At 36.9% G+C, this 5,719-nt stretch overlaps 1 protein-coding gene across 6 annotated transcripts in view; it reads left to right on the forward strand.

Annotated features, from left to right (window-relative positions):
* Positions 1–1,993: 1,993 nt before the first annotated feature.
* Positions 1,994–5,719, forward strand: part of LOC143027045 (dual specificity protein phosphatase 3-like) — a 94,730-nt gene continuing 91,004 nt past the window's right edge. For 4 of the 6 annotated variants that reach the window (XM_076187928.1, XM_076187921.1, XM_076187923.1 and 1 more), the window contains exon 1: positions 2,012–2,126. The gene's annotated coding sequence lies outside the window, so the exon portion shown is untranslated. Of the gene's footprint in view, positions 2,127–5,719 lie in introns of all 6 variants that reach the window. The other 2 variants (XM_076187924.1, XM_076187925.1) reach the window with 2 other exon arrangements.

The following is a 5,719-nucleotide window of genomic DNA, read 5'->3' on the forward strand; positions in this document are numbered from 1 at the left end:
TTCGATTGCAACAGCAACAACTCGACTAGCTCCCAGACCTTCTCTCTCCTAGCATCGAATGGAGGATCTACAAGCTTCAAGACCTTCTCTCTCTCCTAACATCGGATCGAGGATTTCCAGCTCCAGATCTCAGGCTCGCCATATTCTAGTCCCTCATATCAGAACAATACACTCCCATATTCCAAAAAGGTGACAAAAAGAAACCAAATAACTGCAGGCCCATAAACTTTTCAATCGTAGGAAAAATTGTGGAAACTATCATCAGAAATGCTATCGAACACCACTTAGAATGTAACCGTTTGTTAAATGAATTATGACAAAAGAAGCAATATATATTTAATATATCTACACTTTGCAAAAGATTTTGATACCGTCCCCCATGAAAGACTACTTATAATTAGTTTCATACGGAATAAGTGGTAGCCTATTAAGTTGGATTAGTAATCGGTTAAACGGTCGAAAATAGTTATTCTAAATGGAGAAACTACTAGATTGAGAAGTAATACTTTGTTTGAGTAAAAACGACCTTGGTTACAATATTCTAGACTTCCGTAGAAACATCTTGACAATGTGTCTTACATTCAGATAAGTTTAACTTCTCTTAGTTCGTCATTCAGCTTCTCACTATATGACACAAAAGTGATTTGACATTTGGAAATTTGAAAAACAAAATATCGTAACCGAAGTAGTTTTTACTCTAACAAAATTAAGGTAGCAAAAACAAGTGACATGCCAGCGAGAAATGCCTATGGACCGCCATCTTTACCAGTTTCAATCTGCAAAAACGTATAAAATACGGGGGATAACGTTCAAATAGTTGACACGTCCTACTCTGCTGTCCTGCAAGGGGGGGGGGGTGGCAAACCATGGGACTTTAGTCGTCGGTAATGCGTGAAACCATATTACCCAGGGGAATTAATGTAAATGTTTTTTGGCTCTGAAATTACAATGTCCAAATCAGTACAGGGATTGAACGTACCAAATGAAGTTTTAATAAAAAAAATACTTAGTGGAGACAGATGCGATCCCATGATCATCGCTCCAATCTTGTATATTATAATTACAAACACACACTCACACAAGTTGGAATCGTACATGAATTTGAGGTTAGGTAGGAGATATAATTAGAGAATATAGGAGACGGGATCCAACGCACGTTGCTCCTTTTACTATACGAGTGTATACTACGATTACACAAATGCACACGCGGGCACTCATACAAGATCAATTGGCGGACAATATTCACAATCCTAAACTTATGCTCATTCAAGGCTGGAATATACGTCAGTGGTATAGTTCCCACACTGAATGAAAAATATGAGTAGACTAATATCGTGAGGATACGGAGGGCAGTAACCAAATCCCAGCCCAAGCAGATAAATCACGAGAAAAACTAGGACGAGGGGGAACTAGTCCCAATAGATTTTAATCAGTGCATGATAGATAAAGAGCAAGTGACAAGAACCAACAGAACAAATGTTGCTCCTTACCTGCATACAGCAAATAGAGAAGTATTTGTTTGCACTGTTTAGAAGGCTTGATTGGCCATATCTCTGCCTCATAGATTTACGTTATTTGAAAACAAGAAGTTTGTGGGACTGGGAAACAGTAACAATGGTCAACACTAAATTGGCGGTACAAGCTGCTTGCGAAACTCCAAAATAAAAAGTATACATTATGCAATAATTTGTAGTATATTAGGGCTTGTAACTTTGCTTATGGTGTTAGCGCGAAAACTATCGTAATCAAATAAACCGCCACTGGGATTTTTGCAGGCAACTAATGAAACATTATCACGGTGATTAGTTGATTCTATACTTATTATTAAAACATAGATCAGGGAAGACTACATTTAAAACTTGGAATTCATGGTTATAAGTGAAGGTAGATTACATATAGATTACATATAGAATCACAGTCATTGCAGCTCTCAATGTAATATGATGATTAACTCATTTAAAAAATATATATAACATTTAATTAAATATCTCGAGTCCTCTAAGTATGAGCTGATGTAAACAACTACGCATGCGTGACTCATTGAACAGATTTGTTTACATCCCTTATTTGTGTTACCAATATAAAGTGGACTATTTTTAGAAGTAGTGCCTTCGTGTTGCTTTTCAGTAAGTATTCAATATTATGTGCTGGAGGTATGGATTAACCCAACCCTTAACAGCTTGATTTGCTTGTGGACTTCCTGTCTTGAAAAAAAAGTATTATTAATAACTAACAAGTTGCAAAGACAAAAATTACGAATACACAAAACTGTTCAACCCCTGCTTAGTGCTATCTTCGATCTTAGAGGACATTACAAGTGTCATTATTCTGATATAGCAAATTTTCATTGTTGAAGGAATCGTAATGATTAAAGATATTAGATAGTCTGGTGAATATGTAATTATTGGTTGTATAAGAGGTCAATTGTATGACACAAGTCACCTTTATTACCACTGAAGATTTTCATTTTGTGAACGATTGAGGTAGTTTCTAAAAAAATCTTTTGTGGCAAGTATTCCGAATATATAAATATGAATATATATATATATATATATAAATAAATATATATATATATATATATATATATATATATATATATATATATATATACATATATATATATATACACATATATATATATATTATATACATACATTTGTACATACACACATGATATAAGGACTAAACAAATTAAATGACTATCTTTGAAATTCTAAAGGGAATTGACATCAAAAGTGACAAAATTTTCACACTGAATGAGAATCAGACAAGAAACAATGGTCTCAAACTGTCTGGAAATAGATTCGATTTGGAAGTGGGTAGAAACAACTTTGCCAACCATGTTGTTAATGAATGGAATAAACTTCCTGCAGAGGCAGTGCAATGTAGTTCAGTTCGAAGCTTTAAGAATCATTTAGATAAACATCTAAGCAATATGCTGTAATGATTATAATTCATTTTATATTATTTGTTTTTGTTTTGTTATCATTTGTCAGTATGATTCTCATTTATTATTAATTATATGTCAATTTATTATTATTTACTATTTACCTATTTTTTTATTATTTAACTATATCTATGCATTTATTCATGTATTTTATTTGTTATTTACATTATTATAGTTTTTATTTATTCATATATTATAATGATTTTTTTTTCGTATCTGACCTAGATATGGACCAAAAGGTCTCCTGTCGGCATGCTCTGCCTTTGTAATCCTTTGAAATCTGGCATAAGAGAAACAGGACATATTGGGAATTGTGGAGACAAAATTGAAAGGTCCAATACCACCTAATACTGTGGGACAAAGTTTATACAACCATTGGATGAAAAACAAAGGAGAAACAGGGTGGAGTAGTCATGTTTTTTGACTAAGAAAGGCTTAGATGTGACACAGATAACAGAAGGAATAAATAATGTGGAATTGATTATGATAAAAGATGAAAATATTGACATGAAAAGTAGAAAATTTTTAATTTGTGCCCCCAAAATCATATTCTTGGACAGAGAGTGATCATTGTAAAATGTTGGAAGACACAAAGCACGCATTAATTGAATTACTGAAAGAAGGAGGAAACATAGTAATTATGGGTGACTTTAATTCTAAAGAAATATGTTGGGAAGAAATGACAGTGAAAGGTGGAGAAGATGTTTGGGGAAATATACTGCTGGATATGACCATTGAATACACAATGACTCAATGGATAAAGGAAAATACCAGATATAGAAACAATGAAGAACGATTGAGACTAGACTTAATATTTACATCAGAGCCTGAAATTGGGGATAAAATGGAATACAAGACACCAATTGGGAAGAGTGATCACATACTAACAGAGTTCGAACTAACAGAACAAATTGATTTGGGAAGAAATGAAAAACAGAAAAAGACTAATGTACAACAAAATGTATTTTGAGAAACTCAAAAAATTCTTTCAAAATATAAATTGGGAACACTTCTTAAATGAAGAAACAAAGGTGGAAGAGAAATGGAATATATTAACAGAAATTTATACAGAAGGAATAGATAAGTACATACCAAATCAGAAGTAGGAAAGGGTGTACAAAATGTAGTGAGGCTAAAGTTAGAAGAGACAAAACTTGGAAAAGATGGAAAAACAATGGGTAAGTGGCAAATATATATCAAACTAAGAAATGAATATGTAAAAATATATACATACATATACCAAGGCTTTTTCCCCCTTACAAGGGAGGTAGCCAAAAAGGGAAAGGCATAAAACCATTTCCACCCATTCCATCCCTGAATACAATCCACACCCCTCCACCCTCCCTCTTATCTGAGCACCTCCTGGATGACGGGTCATCCCTGCACCTTGTCCACTGTCCTGGGTCAGAAGCAGTGTCACAAAACACAGCACATCCACAGCAAGGCCGCTTCATTAAATTGGTGACCCCCCCTCTCTGTCCCCCCATTGCATAAAAGGAGAGGACGGGGAGAAATCCCTTAGGGCTGCGTCAAATTTTGCTCACACATACTACCTCACCCCCCATCCCCCCACCCATTCCACCTCATGCAATCACAACATCATGCATATACAACCATTCTCCATTCACCCCTGTCTTCTGTCCTCTCCCGTCCTTCCTCAACAGACATTCCCCTTTTCCCCAAAGCCCCCTTCACCCCATCCATCCACCTCATCCTAGGATGTCCCCTCATGTTCACTCCCTCCACATCTGCCTTCCATACCTCTTTTACTAGTCTTTCTTCACTCATTCTTTCCATGTGTCCAAACCATCCTAATATTCTTTCATCAACCCTATCTCCCAGCTCCTTTTCCACCCCTGCTCTCCTCCTCACCTCCTCATTTCTCATTCTATCTAGCCTAGTAACCCCCATCATACTTCTCAGACACCTCATCTCAAACACATTCAAACTACTCCTCTCTTCTTCTCTTATGTTCCATGTTTCTGCCCCATACAGTGTTGTTGGCACAATCACTCCTTCATACAGTCTCCTCTTGGCATCCATTCCCAAATGTCTATTCCTCATTACACTCTTTAATCCACCAAGGCATTTACTCGCTTCTCTCAATCTACATTCTACCTCCACCTTCATTCCACCGTTTCCTGCCACATTTGCACCCAAGTATCTAAAACTATCCACTTCCTCCAGTCGCTCCCCCTTAATGCTCACTTCCAGTCTACTGCCACTTTCACTCCTTGTACATCTCATCACCTTACTTTTACCCACATTTATCTTTAGCTTTCTTCTATCACATACTCTCCCAAACTCTGCCACCAACTTCCTCAATCCCTCCTCCGATCCTGCCACAAGCGCAGTGTCGTCCGCAAACAACAGCTGGCTCACCTCCCACTTTTCTCCATTTTCTTTAACCATCTCCAATCCCTGACCCACTACCCTTGCATTCACCTCTCGCACCACCCCATCCATGTATAAGTTGAACAGCCAGGGCGACATAACGCATCCTTGACGAAGTCCCACCTTTACCTCGAACCACTCACTCTCTCCATTTCCAATCCTGACACAAACTCTACTACTCTCATAAAAACTTGACAGCTCCCAGAAGCTTTCCTCCTATCCTGTATATCTGCATAACCTCCCACAGTGCCTTTCTGTCTACCCTATAATAAGCCTTTTCCAGATCCATAAAAGCCCAAAAAACATCCTTCCCCTTTCCTATAGCTTTCTCACATATCTGTCTTACCACAAAGATCTGATCTACACAACCTCTACCTG

Source organism: Oratosquilla oratoria, chromosome 7, assembly GCF_046742065.1.
Source record: "Oratosquilla oratoria isolate Oo_2021 chromosome 7, ASM4674206v1, whole genome shotgun sequence".
NCBI classification, from domain to species: domain Eukaryota; kingdom Metazoa; phylum Arthropoda; class Malacostraca; order Stomatopoda; family Squillidae; genus Oratosquilla; species Oratosquilla oratoria.